Here is a 20,482-nt window from a genome sequence, read left to right on the forward strand (position 1 = left end):
TCTACACAGCCATCTGTATACATATGGAAATATCTACACCGCCATCTCTATAAACATGGAAATATCTACACCCCTATCTGTATAAACATGGAAATATCCACACCGCTATCTCTATAAACATGGAAAAATCAACACCACTATCTCTATGAACATGGACACATCTACACCGCCATCTCTATAACAGGGAATATCTACACCACGATCAGTATAAACATGGAAATATCTACACCGCTATCTGTATAAACATGGAAATATCTCCACTGCTATCTCTATAAACATCGAAATATCTACACCGCCATCTGTATAAACATGGAAATATTTACAAAGTTGTCTGTATAAACATGGAAATGTCTACACCGCCATCTGTATAAACATGGAAATATCTACACAGCCATGTGTATATACATGGAAATATTTACACCGCTATCTATATAAACATGGAAATAACTCCACCGCTATCTGTATAAACATGGAAATATCTACACCGCCATCGACATGTCCATGGAAATATCTGCGCCGCCATCTGTATAAACATGGAAATATCTACACGGTCTTCTGTGTATAGATGGAAATATCAACACCGCCATCTGTACAAACATGGAAATATCTACATCGCTGTCTCTATAAACATGGAAATATCTGCACTGCCATCTGTAAAAACATGGAAATACCTATACAGTCATCTGTATCAACATGGAAATATCTACAATACCATCTGTATACACCTGGAAATATCTACACAGCCATCTGTATAAACATGTAAATATCTACACTGCTATCTCTATAAACATGGAAATATCTACAGCGCCATCTCTATAAACATGAAAATATCTACACTGCCATCTCCATAAACATGGAAATAACTACTCCGCCATCGGTATAAACATGGAAACATCTACACCGCCATCTGTGTGAATAAGGAATCATCTACAATGCCATCTGTATAAAGATATAAATATCTGCACCGCGAGCTCTATAAACATGGAAATATCTACATCGCTATCTGTATAAAAGTGGAAATACCAACACCGCTATCGGTATAAACATGGAAATATCTACAACGCCATCTATAAAAACATGGAAATATCTACACTGCTATATCTATAAACATGGAAATACCTACACCGCTATCTCTATAAACATGGAAATATCTACACCGCTATCTGTATAAACATGGAAATATCTACACCACTATCTGTATAAACATGGAAATATCTACACCGCGATCTGTATAAACATGGAAATACCTACATCGCGATCTGTATAAACATGGAAATATCTTCACCACGATCTGTATAAACATGGAAATACCTACACCGCTATCTGTATAAACATGGTAATATCTACACCACCATCTATATAAACATGGAAATATCTACACCGCCATCTGTATAAACATGGAAATATCTACAATGCCATCTGTAGAAAAATGGAAATATCTACACCGCAATCTGTGTAAACATGGAAATTTCTACACAGCCATGTGTATATACATGGAAATATCTACACTGCTATCTATATAAACATGGAAAAAACTACACTGCTATCTGTATAAACATTGAAATATCTACACCGCCATCTACATATCCATGAAAATATCTGCGCCGCCATCTGTATAAACATGGAAATATCTACACGGTCACGTGTGTATAGATGGAAATATCAATACCGCTTTCTGTACAAACATGGAAATATCTGCACCGCTGTCTGTATAAACATGGAAATATCTACACCGCGGTCTGTATAAACATGGAAATATCTGCACCGCTATCTGTATAAACATGGAAATATCTACACCGCTATCTGTATAAACATGGAAATATCTACACCGTGATCTGTATAAACATGGAAATATTTACACCGCTATCTGTGTAAACATGGAAATATCTACACAGCTATCTGTGTAAACTTGGAAATATCTACACAAGTATCTGTGTAAAAATGGAAATATCTACACGGCAATCTCTGCAAAGAGGGAAGTACCTACACCGCTATCTCTGAAAACATGGAAATATCTACACCGCTATCTGTATAAACATGGAAATATCTACACCGCTATCTGTATAAACAAGGAAATATCTACACCGCCATATGTAGAAACATGGAAATATCTACACCGCCATCTGTATAAACTTGGAATTACCTACACCGCTATCTGTAGAAATATAGAAATAACTACACCGCTATCTCTATAAACATGGAAATACCAACACCGCTTTCTCTATAAACATGGAAATATCTACATCGCAATCTCTATAAACATGGAAATATCTAGACAGTCATCTCTATAAACATGAAAATATCTACACCGCCATCTTCAGAAACATGGCTGTATCTACACCGCCATCTGTATAAAGATGGAAATATATACAACACTATCTGTATAAACATGGAAAAATCTTCACTGCCATCTGTATAAAGATGGAAATATCTGCACTGTGAGTTGTATAATCATGGAAATATCTACATCGCTATCTCTATAAACATGGAAATACCTACATCGCCATCTCTATAAACCTGGAAATATCTACACCGCTACCTGTATAAAATGGAAATATCTACACCGCTATCTGTATAAACCTGGAAAGATCTACACAGCTATCTGTATAAATATGGAAATATCTACATTGTTATCTCTATAAACATGAAAATACCGACACTGACATATGTATAAACATGGAAATAACTTCACAGTAATCTGTATAAACATGTAAATATCTACACCACAATCTGTATAAACATGGAAATATCAACACGAAAAGCTTTATAAACATGGAAATATCTAGACAGTCATCTCTATAAACATGGAAATATCTATACCGCTATCTGTATAAACATGGAAATACACACACCGCTATCTGTATAAACATGGAAATAACCACACCGCTATCTGTATAAACATGGAAATGTCTGCACCGCTATCTTTATAAACATGGAAATATCTGCAACTCTGTCTGTGTAAACATAGAAATATCTACACGGCTATTTGTGTAAACAAGGAAATATCTGCACCGCTATCTGTATAAAGATGGAAATATCTACACCACTATCTGTAAAACGTGGAAATATCTACACCGCTCTCTGTAGAAACCTGGAAATACCTACACCGATATCTGTATAAACAAGGAAATATCTACAGCGCCATCTGTATAAACATGGAAATACCTACACCGCTATCCGTATAAATATGAAATATCTAAACCGCTATTTCTATAAACATGGAAATACCTACACCGATTTCTCTATAAACATGGAAATATCTACAATTCAGTCTCTATATACATGGAAATATCTACACCGCCATCTCTATAAACATGAAATTACACCGCCATCTTCAGAAACATGGATGTATCTACCCAGCCATCTGTATAATCATGGAAATATCTACACCACTATCTGTATAATAATGGAAATATCTTCACCGCCATCTGTATAAAGATGGAAATATGTACACCGCAATCTGTATAAATATGGAAATACCTACACCGCTACCTCTATAGACATGTAAATATCTACACCGCTATCTGTATAAACATGGAAATACCAACACCGTTATCTGTATAAACATGGAAATATCTACACCGCTATCTTTATAAACATGAAAATACTTACACCACCATCTCTATAAGCATGGAAATATTTACACCGCTATCTCTATTGACATAGAAATAACTACACCGCCACCCCTATAAACATGGAAATATTTACACCGCCATCTGCATAAACATGGAAATAACTAAACAGACATCTGTATAAACATGGAAATATCTACACTGCCATCTCTATAAACTTGGAAATATCTACATTGACATCTGTAGAAAGATGGAAATTTCTACAAAGCGATCTGTATAAACATGGGAATTTCTACACCGCTACTTGTATAAACAGGGAAATATCTACAGCGCTATCTGTGTAAACATGGAAATATACACACCGCTATCTCTATAAAGATGGAAATATCTACACCACTATCTGTATAATCGTGGAAATATCTACACCGCTATCTGTATAAACGTGGAAATATCTACACCGCTATCTGAATAAACGTGGAAATATCTACACCGCAATCTGTAAAAACATGGAAATATTTTCAACGCTATCTGTGCAAACGTGGAAGTATCTACACAGCTATCTGTGTAAACTTGGAAATATCTACACTGCTATCTGTGTAAAGATGGTAATACCTACACCGCAATCTGTGCAAAGATGGAAATATCTACACCGCTATCTCGGTAAACATGGAAATATCTACACCGTTATCTGTATAAACATGGAAATATCTACACCGCTATATCTATAAACATGGAAATATCTACACCGCTATCTCTATTAATATGGAAATATCTACACCGACATCTGTATGAACATGCAAATAGCTACACAGTCATCTGTATAAACATGTAAATATCTACCCCACCATCTCAATAAACATGGAAATATCTAGACAGCCATATCTATACACATGGAAATATCTACACAAACATCTGCATAAACATAGATATATCTACATCTCTATCTCTGTAAACATGGATATACCTACACCGCTATCTGTAGAAACATGGAAATATCAACACTGCCATCTGTATACACAAGGAAATATCTACAAAGCCATCCCTATAAACATGGAAATATCTACACCGCTATCTCTATAAACATGGAAATACCTACACCGCTATCTGTATGAACACGGAAATATCTACATCGCTATCTCTGTAAACAAGGAAATATCTACACCGCCATCTCTGTAAACATGAAAATATCTACACTGCCATCTCTATAAACATGGAAGTATCTACAAAGCCATCTTTATAAACATGGAAATATGTACACTGCCATCTGTATAAACATGGAAATATCTACACTGCCATCTGTATTTAGATCGAAATATCTACATCACGATCTGTATAAATATGGAAATATCTACACCGCTATCTCTATAAACATGGAAATAGCTAGACAGTCATCTGTATAAACATGGAAATATCTAAACCGCCATGTGTATAAACATGGAAACATCTACACAGCCATCTGTATAAACATGGAAATATCTACACCGCTATCTGTGTAAAGATGTAAATATCTACACCTCAATCTGTGCAAAGATGGAAATATCTACTCCGCTATCTCTGTAAACATGGAAATACCTACAGTGCTCTCTGTGTAAACATGGAAATATCTACACCGCTATCTGTATAAATATGGAAATATCTACACTGCTATCTCAATAAACATGGAAATATCTACACCGCTATCTGTATAAACATGGAAATATATACACCGCTATCTCTATAAACATGGAAATATCTACAGTGCCATCTGTATAAACATGCAAATATCTACACAGTCATCTGTATAAACATGGAAATATCTACACTACCATCTCTATAAACATGGAAATATGTATAGCACTCACTGTATAAAGATGCAAATATCTACACCGCTATCTGTATAACCATGGAAATATCTACATTGCTATCTGTATAAATATGGAAATATTTACACCGCTATCTCTATAAACATCGAAATATCTACACCAACATCTGTATAAACATGGAAATATCTACACAGTCATCTTCATAAACATGGAAATATCTACACTGCCATCTGTATAAACATGGAAATACCTACTCAGCCCTCTTTATAAACATCTGCAGAGCAATCTGTATAAACATGTAAATATCTACACCGCTATCTGTATAAACAGGGAAATATCTACACCGCTATCACTATAAACATGGAAATATCTACAACGCTATGTGTATAAACATGAAAATATTTCCACTGCTATCTCTATCAACAGAGAAATAACTACACCGCTATCTGTATAAACATGGAAATACCTACACTGCCATCTGTATTAACATGGAAATATCCACGCCACCATCTGTATAAAAGTGGAAATATCTACATGGCGAGCTCTATAAACATAGAAATATTTACACCGCTCTCTGTATAAACATGGAAATACCAACACCGCTATCTCTATAAACGTGGAAATATCTACACCGCTATCTGTATAAACATGTGAACATCTACACCACGATCTGTATGAAAATGGAAATATCTGCACCTCCATCACTATAAACATGAAAATATCTACACTGCCATCTCCATAAACATGGGACTATCTACAAAGCCATCTGTATAAACATGGAAATATCTACACTGCCATCTGCATAAAGATGTAAATATCTACAACACGAGCTGTATAAACATGGAAAGATTTATACCGCTATCAGAATAAACATGGAAATACCAACACCGCTATCTTTATATACTTGGAAATATTTACACCACTATCTGTATAAACATGGAAATATCTACAAAGCTATCTCTATAAACATGGAAATACCTAAACCACTATCTCTATAGACATGGAAATATCTACACCGCTGTCTCTATAACATGGAAATATATACACAGCCATCTCTACAAACATTGAAATGTCTACAACGCCATCTTAATAAACAAGGAAATATCTACACTGACATCTATATAAACTTGGAAATATCTACACCGCCATCTGTATAAACATGGAAATATCTACACTGCCATCTGTAGAAAGATGGAGTTATCTACAATGCGATCTGTATAAACGTGGAAATATCTACACCATGATCTGTATAAACATGGAAATATCTACACCCATATCTGTAAACATGGAAATATCTACACCGCTATCTGTGCAAAGATGGAAATATCTACACCGCTATCTCTGTAAACATGGAAATACCTACACCGCAATCTGTATACACATGGAAATATCTACACCGCTATCTCTATAAACATGGAAATATCTACACTGCTATCTCTATAAACATGGAAATATCTACACCGTTATCGGTATAAACATGGAAATATATACAGCGCTATCTGTATAAACATGGAATCTTCTACACCACAATCTGTATGAACCTGGAATGATCTACACCGCTATCTCTATAAACATGTAAATATCTACACTGCTATCTGTATAAACATGGAAATATCTACACCACTATCTGTATAAACATGGAAATATCCACACTGCCATCTGTATAAATATGGAAATACCTACACCGCTATCTCCATTAACATGGAAATATCTACACCGCCATCTGTATAAACATGGAAACTACTACACAGCTATCTCTATAAACGTGGAAATATATACACCGCCATCCCAACAAACATGGAAATATCTACTGCGCCATCTACATAAACAAGGAAATATCTACGCTGCCATCTATATAAACATGGAAATATCTACACCACTATTTGTATAAACATGGAAATATCGATAGTGCCGTCTGTAAAAAATGGAAATATCTACACAGTCATCTGTATGAACATGGAAATATCTACACCACCATTTGTATAAACTTGGAAATATCTACACCGACATCCGTATAAACATGGAAATAGCTACACAGTCATCTGTATAAGCATGTTAATATCTACATCACCTTCTCTATAAACATGGAAATATCTACATCGCCATCTCTATAAACATGAAAATATCTACTCCTCCATCTCCATAAACCTGGAACTATCTACACAGCCATTTGTGCAAACATGGAAATATGTACACCTCTATCTGTATAAACATGGAAATATCTACACTACCATCTTTATAAACATGGAAATATCTTCATCGTGACCTGTATAAACATGGAAATATCTACACCGCTATCTCTATAAATGTGGAAATATCTACAGCGCTATCTCTATAAACATTGAAATATCTACACCGCTATCTCTATAAACATGGAAATATGTACACAGCCATCTCTGTAAACATGGAAATATTTACACCGCCATCTACATAAACTAGGAAATATCTACACCGCCATCTATATAAACATGAAAATATCTAAACCGCCGTCTGTATAAACATGGAAATATCTACACTGCCGTCTGTAGAAAGATGAAAATAACTACACCACGATCTTTATAAACATGGAAATATCTACACCGCTATCTGTATAAACATGGAAATATCTACAATGCTATCTGTATAAACATGGAAATATCTACATCGCTATCTGTATAAACTTGGAAACATCTCCACCGCTGTCTGTATAAACATGAAAATATCTGCACCGCTATGTGTATAAACATGGAAATATCTACACCCCTATCTGTATAAACATGGAAATACCAACACCGCTATCTGCATAAACATGGAAATGTATACACCGCCATCTCTATAAACATGGAGATATCTTCCCCGCCATTTTCATAAACAATTAAATATCTACACCACCATCTATATAATCATGGAAATCTCTACACCGCCATCTGTATAAACATGCAAATGTCTACACTGCCCTCTGTAGAGAGAAATATCTACACCGCGATCTGTATAAACATGGAAATATCTACATCGCTATCTGAATAAACATGGAAATATCTACAACGCTATTTGTGTAAACGTGGAAATATGTACACCATGATCTGTATAAACATGGAAATATCTACACCGCTTTCTGTATAAATATGGAAATATGTACACCGCTATCTGTATAAACATGGAAATATCTACACCGCTTTTTGTATAAACATGGATATATCTACAACACTATCTCTATAAACATGGATATATCTACACCGCTATGTGTGTAAACATGGATATATCTCAACTGCTATCTGTATAAACATGGAAATTTCTACACCGCTATCTGTATAAACATGGAAATACCTACACCGCTATCTGTTTAAGCATGGAAATATCTACACTGCCATCTGTATAAAGATGGAAATATCTATACCGCGAGCTGCATAAAGATAGAAATATCTACACCGCTATCTGAATAAACATGGAAATACCAACACAGCTTTCTGTATAAACATGGAAATACCTACACCGCCATCTCTGTAGACATGGAAATATCTACACCGCTATCTGCATAAACATGGAAATGTCTACACCGCTATCTGTATAAACATGGAAATATCTATACCGCTATCTGTATAAATATGGAAATATCTACACGGCTATCTGTATAAACATGGAAATGTCTACACCGCTATCTGTATAAAGTTCGAAATATCTACACCTCTATCTCTATAAACATGGAAATATCTACACCGCAATCTCTATATACATGGAAATATCTACACAGTCATCTGTATAAACATGGAAATATCTACACCACCATCTGTATAAACATGGAAATATCTATACTGCCATCTGTATAAACATGGAAATACCTAAACCGCTATCTGTATAAATATGGAAACATCTACACCACTATCCCTATAAACATGGAATTATCAACAACGCTATCCAAATAAACATGGAAATATCTACACCGCTATCTGCTTCAACATGGAAAAATCTACACCACTATCACTATAAACATGGAAATAACTACACCGCCATTTCTACAAACATGGAAATACCTACACCGCCATCTCTATAAACATGGAAACATCTATACCACCATGTCTATAAACTTGGAAATATCCACACCGCCATCGGCACAACCATGGAAATATCTACCCAGACGTCTGCATAAACATGGAAAAATCTACACCGACATCTGTATAAACATGGAAATATCTGCAACGCTATCTGTGTAAACATGGAAATATCTGCACTGCTATATGTGGAAACATGAAAATATCTACATCACTATCTGTATAAACATGGAAATATCTACACCCTTATCTCTATAAACATGGAATTATCTACAACCCTGTCTCTATAAACATGGAAATATCTACACCGCTATCTGTATAAACATGGAAATATCTACACCGCTATCTCTATAAAGATGGAAATATCTACACCGCCATCTGTATAAACATGCAAATGACTACACAGTCATCTGTATAAACATGGAAATATCTACACCACCATCTCTATAAACATGGAAATATCAAGACTGCCATCTCTATACACATGGAAATGTCTACACAGCCATCTGTATAAACATGGAAATATCTACATCGCTATCTGTATAATCATGGAAATACCTACACCGCTATCTGTATAAACATGGATATATCTACAACGCTATCTGTGTAAACATGGAAATATCTACACCGCTATCTCTGTAAACACGGAAATATCAACACCACCATCTGCATAAACATGGAAATACCTACACCGCCATCTGTATAAACATGAAAATATCACCACCGCTATCTGTATAAACATGGAAATATCTACACCGCCATCCGTATAAACATGGAAATATCTACACCGCTATCACTATAAACATGGAAATATCTTCACCACTATCTGTATAAACATGGAAATGTTTACACCGCTATCTCAATAAACATGGAAATATCTACACCGCCATCTGTATAAACGTGGAAATATCTACAACGCTACCTGTATAAAAATGGAAACATCTTCACCGCTATCTTTAAAAACATGGAAATATCTACACCGCGATCTTTAGAAACATGGAAATACCTACACCGCTATCTGTATAAACATGGAAATATCTACACGTCTGTCTCTATAAGCATGGAAATGTCTACACCGCTATCTCTATAAACATGGAAATATCTACACTGCCATCTTTAAAAACATGGAAATATCTACACACTCATCTGTATAAACATGGAAATATCTACACCATCATCTGTATAAACATGGAAATATCTACACTGTCAGGAGCTCAAGAGCAGCCTGGGCAATACAGCAAGGCCTCATCTCTCCAAAAAAATTAGAAATATTAACTGGCCATGGTGGTGTCCCTATAAACATGGTATCCCTATAAACATGGTAATATCAACACCGTGATCTGTATAAATATGGAAATATCTACACCATGATCTGTATAAACATGGAAATATCTACACCGTGATCTGTATAAACATGGAAATATCTACACCGCCATCTCTATAAACATGTAATTATCTACAACCCTATCTGTATAAACATGGAAATATCCACAGCGCTATCTCTATAAACATGGAAAAATCAACACCGCTATCTGTATAAACATGGAAATATCTACACCGCCATCTCTATATATATGGAAATATCTACACCGCGATCAGTATAAACATCGAAATACCTACACCGCTATCTGTATACACATGGAAATATCTCCACTGCTCTCTCTATAAACATCGAAATATCTACACCGCCATCTGTATAAACATGGAAATACTTACAAATTTATCTGTATAAACATGGAAATATCTACACCGCCATCTGTATAAACATGGAAATATCTACGCAGCCATGTGTATATACATGGAAATATCTACACCGCTATCTATATAAACATGGAAATAACTTCACCGCTATCTGTATAAACACGGAAATATCTCCACTGCTATCTCTATAAACATCGAAATATCTACACTGCCATCTGCATAAACATGGAAATACTTACAAAGTTATCTATATAAACATGGAAATCTCTACACCGCCATCTGTATAAACATGGAAATACTTACACAGCCATGTGTATATACATGGAAATATCTACACCGCTATCTATATAAACATGGAAATAACTTCACCGCTATCTGTATAAACATGGAAATATCTCCACTGCTATCTCTATAAACATCGAAATATGTACACTGCCATCTGTATAAACATGGAAATACTTACAAAGTTATCTGTATAAACATGGAAATATCTACGCCGCCATCTGTATAAACATGGAAATATCTACACAGCCATGTGTACATACGTGGGAATATCTACACGGCTCTCTATATAAACATGGAAATAACTACACCGCTATCTCTGTATACATGGAAATGACTACACCGCCATCTACATATTCATAGAAATATCTGCGCCGCCATCTGTATAAACATGGAAATAACTACACGGTCATCTGTGTATAGATGGAAATATCAACACCGCCATCTGTACAAACATGGAAATATCTACACCGAGGTCTGTATAAACATGGAAATATATACAGCGCTATCTCTATAAACATGGAAATATCTACACCATGATCTGTATAAACATGGAAATATTTACATCGCTATCTGTATAAACACGGAAATTTCTACACCGCCATCTGTATAAACATGGAAATACCTATACAGTCATCTGTGTAAACATGGAAATATCTACACCACCATCTGTATAAACATGGAAATATTTACAATGCCATCTGTATAAACATGGAAATACCTACACGGCAATCGGTGTATAGATGGAAACAACAACACCGCCATCTGTACAAACATGGAAATATCGACACTGCTATCTCTATAAACATGGAAATATCTACACTGAGGTCTGTATAAACATGGAAATATCTACACCGGTATCTGTATAAACATGGAAATATCTACACAGCGGTCTGTATAAACATGGAAATATCTACACCGGTATCTGTATAAACATGGAAATATCTACACCACGATCTGTATAATCATGGAAATATATAAACCGCTATCTGTATAAACATGGGAATATCTGCACCGCTATCTCTATAAACATGGAAATATCTACAAAGCCATCTGTATAAACATGGAAATACCTACACAGTCATGTGTAGGAACATGGAAATATCTACACAGCCATCTGTATAAACATAGAAATATCTACACAGACCTCTGTATAAATATGGAAATAGCTTCATAGGCATCTGTGTAAACATGGAAATATCTGCACCGCTATCTGTATAAATATGGAAATACCTACACCGCTGTCTCTATAAACATGGAAATATGTACACCGCTATGTGTATAAACATGGAAATATTTCCACTGCTGTCTGTATAAACATGGAAATATCTCCACCGTTATCTGTTTAAACATGGAATTATCTACAGCGCCATCTCTATAAACATTGAAATATCTACACTGCCATCTGTAAAAACATGGAAATATCTACACCGTCATCTCAATAAACATGGAAATATCTACACCACCATCTGTATAAACATGGAAATACCTACAATACCATCTGTATACACATGGAAATATCTACACAGACATCTGTATAAATATAGAATTATCTACACGGCCATCTGTATAAACATGGAAATATCTACACTGCCATCTGTTGAAAGATGGAGATACGTACACCACTATCTGTATAAATATGGAAATATCTACACCACCATCTCTATAAACATGAAACTATCTGCACTGCCATCTCCATAAAGATGGAAGTATCTGCTCCGCCATGTGTATAAACACGGAAATATCTACACCTCTATCTCTATAAACATGGAAAGATCTACACCACTATCTATATAAACATGGAAATATCTACACCGCTATCTGTATAAACATGGAAATATCTACACCGCGATCTGTATAAAAATGTAAATATCTACACCGCGATCTATATAAACATGGAAATATCTTCACCACGATCTGTATAAACATGGAAATATCTACACCGCTACCTGTATAAACATTGTAATATCTACACCACCATCTATATAAACATGGAAATATCTACACCGCCATCTGAATAAACATGGAAATATCTACACCGCCATCTCTATATACCTGGAAATATCTACAATGCCATCTGTAGAAATATGGAAATATCTACACCGCAATCTGTGTAAACATGGAAATAACTACACCGCTATATGTAAAAACATGGAAATATCTACACCGCTATCTGTATAAACATGGAAATATCTACACCGTGTTCTGTATAATCATGGAAATGTCTACACCGCGATCTGTATAAACATGGAAATATCTACACCGCTATCTGTATAAACATGGAAATATCTACAAAGCTATCCCTATAAACATGGAAATATCTACACCGCCATCTGTATAAACGTGGAAATACCTACAAAGTCATCTATATAAACATGGAAATATCTACACAGCCATCTGTATAAACATGGAAATATCTACACAGCCATCTGTATATACATGGAAATATCTACACCGCTATCTGTATAAACATGGAAATAACTACACCGCTATTTGTATAAACAAGGAAATATCTACACCGTGATCTGTATAAACATGGAAATATCTACACCGTCCTCTCTATAAACATGGAAATATCTACACCCCTATCTGTATAAACATGGATATATCCACACCGCTATCTCTATAAACATGGAAAAATCAACACCACTATCTCTATGAACATGGAAATATCTGCACTGGCATCTCTATAACTTGGAAATATCTACACCACGATCAGCATAAGCATGGAAATATCTACACCGCTATCTCTATGAACATGGAAATATCTACACCGCCATCTCTATAAACATGGAAATATCTACACCGCAATCAGTATGAACATCGAAATACCTACACTGCTATCTGTATAAACATGGAAATATCTCCACTGCTCTCTCTATAAACATCGAAATATCTACACCGCCATCTGTATAAACATGGAAATACTTACAAATTTATCTGTATAAACATGGAAATATCTACACCGCCATCTGTATAAACATGGAAATATCTACGAAGCCATGTGTATATACATGGAAATATCTACACCGCTATCTATATATACATGGAAATAACTTCACCGCTATCTGTATAAACACGGAAATATCTCCACTGCTATCTCTATAAACATCGAAATATCTACACTGCCATCTGTATAAACATGGAAATACTTACAAAGTTATCTATATAAACATGGAAATCTCTACACCGCCATCTGTATAAACATGGAAATACTTACACAGCCATGTGTATATACATGGAAATATCTACACCGCTATCTATTTAAACATGGAAAAAACTTCACCGCTATCTGTATAAACATGGAAATATCTCCACTGCTATCTCTATAAACATCGAAATATGTACACTGCCATCTGTATAAACATGGAAATACTTACAAAGTTATCTGTATAAACATGGAAATATCTACACCGCCATCTGTATAAACATGGAAATATCTACACAGCCATGTGTACATATATGGGAATATCTACACGGCTGTCTATATAAACATGGAAATAACTACACCGCTATCTCTGTATACATGGAAATGTCTACACCGCCATCTACATATTCATAGAAATATCTGCGCCGCCATCTGTATAAACATGGAAATAACTACACGGTCATCTGTGTATAGATGGAAATATCAACACCGCCATCTGTACAAACATGGAAATATCTACACCGCGGTCTGTATAAACATGGAAATATATACACCGCTATCTCTATAAATATGGAAATATCTACACCGTAATCTGTATAAACATGGAAATATCTACGCCGCTATCTGTATAAACATGGAAATATCTCCACTGCTGTCTGTATAAACATGGAAATATCTCCACCGTTATATGTATAAACATGGAAATATCTACAGCCCCATCTCTATAAACATTGAAATATCTACACTGCCATCTGTAAAAACATGGAAATATCTACACAGTCATCTGAATAAACATGGAAATATCTACACCGTAATCTGTATAAACATGGAGATATCTACACCGCTATCTGTATAAATATGAAATATCTAAACCGCTATCTCTATAAAAATGGAAATATCTACACTGCTATATGTATAAACATGGAAATATCCTCACTTCTATCTCTATGAACATGGATATATCTACACCGCTATCTCTATAAACATGGAAATATCTACACCGCCATCTCTATAAACATGGAAATATCTACACTGCCATCTGTATAAACATGGAAATATCTACAGCGCTATCTGAATAAACATGGAAATATATACACCGCTATCTGTATAAACATGGAAATATCTACACTGCGATCTGTATAAACATGGAAATATCTACACCGCGATCTGTATAAACATGGAAATACCTACAAAGTCATCTGTATAAACATGGAAATATCTACACAGCCATCTGAATAAACGTGGAAATGTCTACACAGCCATCTGTATATACATGGAAATATCTACACCGATATCTGTATAAACATGGAAAAAACTACACCGCTGTTTGTATAAACAAGGGAATATCTACACCGCCATCTGTTTAAACATGGAAATATATTCACAGACATCTGTTCATACATGGAAATATCTACACCGCTATCTGTATAAACATGGAAATATCTACACCGCTATCTCTATAAACGTGGAAATATCTACACCGTGATCTGTATAAACATGGAAATATTTACACCGCTATCTGAATAAACATGGAAATATCTACACCGTTATCTGTATAAATATGGAAATATCTACACCGCTATCTTTATAAACATGGAAATATCTACACCGCCGTCTGTATAAACATGGAAATATCTACACTGCTATCTCTGTAAACATGGAAATATCTACACTGCCATCTGTAAACATGCAAATACCTATACAGTCATGTGTGTAAACATGGAAATGTCTACACCACCATCTGTATAAACATGGAAATATCTACAATGCCATCTGTATATACATGGAAATACCTACACGGCAATCTGTGCTTAGATGGAAACATGAACACCGCCATCTGCACAAACATGTAAATATCTACACTGCTATCTCTATAAACATGGAAGTATCTACACTGCGGTGTGTATAAACATGGAAATATTTACACCGTGATCTGTATAAACATGGAAATATCTACACCACGTTCTGTATAAACATGGAAATATATACACCGCTGTCTGTATAAACATGGATATATCTTCACCGCTATCTCTATAAACATGGAAATATCTACAAAGCCATCTGTATAAACATGGAAATACCTACACAGTCATGTGTAGGAACATGGAAATACCTACACTGCCATCTGTATAAACATAGAAATATCTACACAGCCCTCCGTATAAATATGGAAATATCTGCATAGGCATCTGTATAAACATGGAAATATCTGCACCGCTATCTGTATAAACTTGGAAATACCTACACCGCTGTCTGTATAAACATGGAAATATGTACACCGCTATGTGTATGAACATGGAAATATCTCAATTGCTGTCTGTATAAACATGGAAATATCTCCACCGTTATCTGTATAAACATGGAAATATCTACAGCCCCATCTCTATAAACATTGAAATATCTACATTGCCATTTGTAAAAACATGGAAATATCTACACAGTCATCTGAACAAACATGGAAATATCTACACTGTAATCTGTATAAACATGGAAATATCTACACCGCTATGTGTATAAATGTGAAATATCTAAACCGCTATCTCTATAAAAATGGAAATATCTACACTGCTATCTGTATTAACATGGAAATATCCTCACTGCTATCTCTATGAACATGGATATATCTACACCGCTATCTCTATAAACATGGAAATATCTACACCGCCATCTCTATAAACATGGAAATATCTACACCACCATCTGTATAAACATGGAAATATCTACAGCGCTATCTGTATAAACATGGAAATATCTTCACCGCTATCTGTATAAACATGGAAATATCTACACTGCGATCTTTATAAACATGGAAATATCTACACCGTGATCTGTATAAACATGGAAATATCAACACCGCGATCTGTATAAACACGGAAATATCTACACCGCTATCTGTATAAACATGGAAATATCTACACAGCTATCTCTATACACATGGAAATATCTACACCGCCATCACTATAAACATGGAAATACCTACAAAGTCATCTGTATAAACATGGAAATATCTACACAGCCATCTGTATAAACATGGAAATACCTACACAGCCATCTGTATATACATGGAAATATCTACACTGATATCTGTATAAACATGGAAATAACTACACCGCTATTTGTATAAACAAGGAAATGTCTACACAGCCATCTGTTTAAACATGGAAATATATACACCGACACCTGTTTATACATGGAAATATCTACACCACTATCTCTATAAACATGATAATAACTACACCGCTATCTATATAAATGTGGAAATATTTGCACCGCTATCCCTATAAACATGGTAATATCAACAGTGCGATCTGTATAAACATGGAAATATCTACACCATGATCTGTATAAACATGGAAATATCTACACCGTAATCTGTATAAACATTGAAATATCTACACCGCCATCTCTATATACATGGAAATATCTACACCCCTATCTGTATAAACATGATAATAACTACACCGCTATCTATATAATTGTGGAAATATTTGCACAGCTATCCCTATAAACATGGTTATATCAACACTGCGATCTGTATAAACATGGAAATATCTACACCATGATCTGTATAAACATGGAAATATCTACACCGTGATCTGTATAAACATGGAAATATCTACACCGCCATCTCTATAAACATGGAAATATCTACACCCCTATCTGTATAAACATGGAAATATCCACAGCGCTATCCCTATAAACATGGAAAAATCAACACCGCTATCTCTATGAACACGGAAATATCTTCACCGCCATCTCTATAAACATGGAAATATGTACACCGCGATCAGTATAAACGTGGAAATATCTACACCGCTATCTGTATAAACATGGAAATATCTCCACTGCTATCTCTATAAACATAGAAATATCTACACCGCCATCTGTATAAACATGGAAATACTTACAAAGTTATCTGTATAAACATGGAAATACCAACACCGCCATATGTATAAACATGGAAATATCTACACAGCCATGTGTATATACATGGAAATATCTACACCGATATCTATATAAACATTTAAATAACTACACCGCTATCTGTATAAACATGGAAATATTTACACCGCCATCTACATATCCATAGAAATATCTGCGCCGCCATCTGCATAAACATGGAAATATCTACACGGTCATCTGTGTATAGATGGAAATATCAACACCGCCATCTGTACAAACATGGAAACATCTGCACCGCTATCTTTATAAACATGGAAATATTTACGCCGCTGTCTGTATAAACATGGAAATATCTACACCGCTATCTGTATAAACATGGAAATATCTACACCACTATCTCTATAAACGTGGAAATATCTACACCGTGATCTGTATAAACATGGAAATATCTACACGGCTATCTGAATAAACATGGAAATATCTACACCGTTATCTGTATAAATATGGAAATATCTACACCGCTATCTGTATAAACATGGAAATATCTACACCGCGATCTGTATAAAGATGGAAATATCTACACCGCGATCTGTGTAAACATGGAAATATCTACACCGCGATCTGTATAAACATGGAAATATCTACACAGCTATCTCTATAAACATGGAAATATTTACACCGCCATCTGTATAAACATGGAAATACCTACATAGTCATCTGTATAAACATGGAAATATCTACACAGCCATCTGTATAAACATGGAAATATCTACACAGCCATGTGTATATACATGGAAATATCTACACCGCTATCTGTATAAACATGGAAATAACTACACCGCTATTTGTATAAACAAGGAAATATCTACACCGTGATCTGTATAAACATGGAAATATCAACACCGCTATCTCTATAAACATGGAAAAATCAACACCGCTATCTCTATGAACATGGAAATATCTACACCACCATCTCTATAACATGGAAATATCTCCACCACGATGAGTATAAACGTGGAAATATCTACACCGCTATCTGTATAAACATGGAAATATCTCCACTGCTATCTCTATAAACATCGAAGTTTCTACACTGCCATCTGTATAAACATGGAAATAGCTACACAGCCATGTGTATATACATGGAAATATCTACACCGCTATCCATATAAATATGGAAATAACTACACCGCTATCTGTATAAACATGGAAATATCTACACCGCCATCTACATATCCATGGAAATATCTGCGCCGCCCTCTGTATAAACATGGAAATATCTACACGGTCATCTGTGTATAGATGGAAATATCAACACCGCCATCTGTACAAACATGGAAATATCTGCACCGCTATCTGTATAAACATGGAAATATCTACACCGCGGTCTGTATAAACTTGGAAATATCTACACCGTGGTCTGTATAAACATGGAAATATCTACACCGCTATCTGTATAAACATGGAAATATCTACACCACTATCTCTATAAACATGGAAATATCTACACCGTGATCTGTATAAACATGGAAATATTTACACCGCTATCTGTATAAACATGGAAACATCTACACCGTTATCTGTATAAATATGGAAATATCTACACCGCTATCTCTATAAACTTGGAAATATCTACACCGCCATCTGTATAAACATGGAAATACCTGTAAAGTCATCTGTGTAAACATGGAAATATCTACCCCACCATCTGTATAAACATGGAAATATCTACAATGCCATCTGTATGCACATGGAAATTCCTACACGGCAATCTGTGTATAGATGGAAACATCAACACCGCCTTCTGTATAAACATGGAAATATCTACACTGCGGTCTGTATAAACATGGAAATATCTACACCACGATCTGTATATACATGGAAATATATACACCGCTATCTGTATAAACATGGAAATATCTGCACCGCTATCTCTATAAACATGGAAATATCTACAAAGCCATCTGTATAAACATGGAAATACCTACACAGTCATGTGTAGGAACATGGAAATACCTACACTGCCATCTGTATAAACATAGAAAT

This window comes from Pan troglodytes, chromosome 19 (genome assembly GCF_028858775.2).
Source record: "Pan troglodytes isolate AG18354 chromosome 19, NHGRI_mPanTro3-v2.0_pri, whole genome shotgun sequence".
Lineage (NCBI taxonomy): Eukaryota > Metazoa > Chordata > Mammalia > Primates > Hominidae > Pan > Pan troglodytes.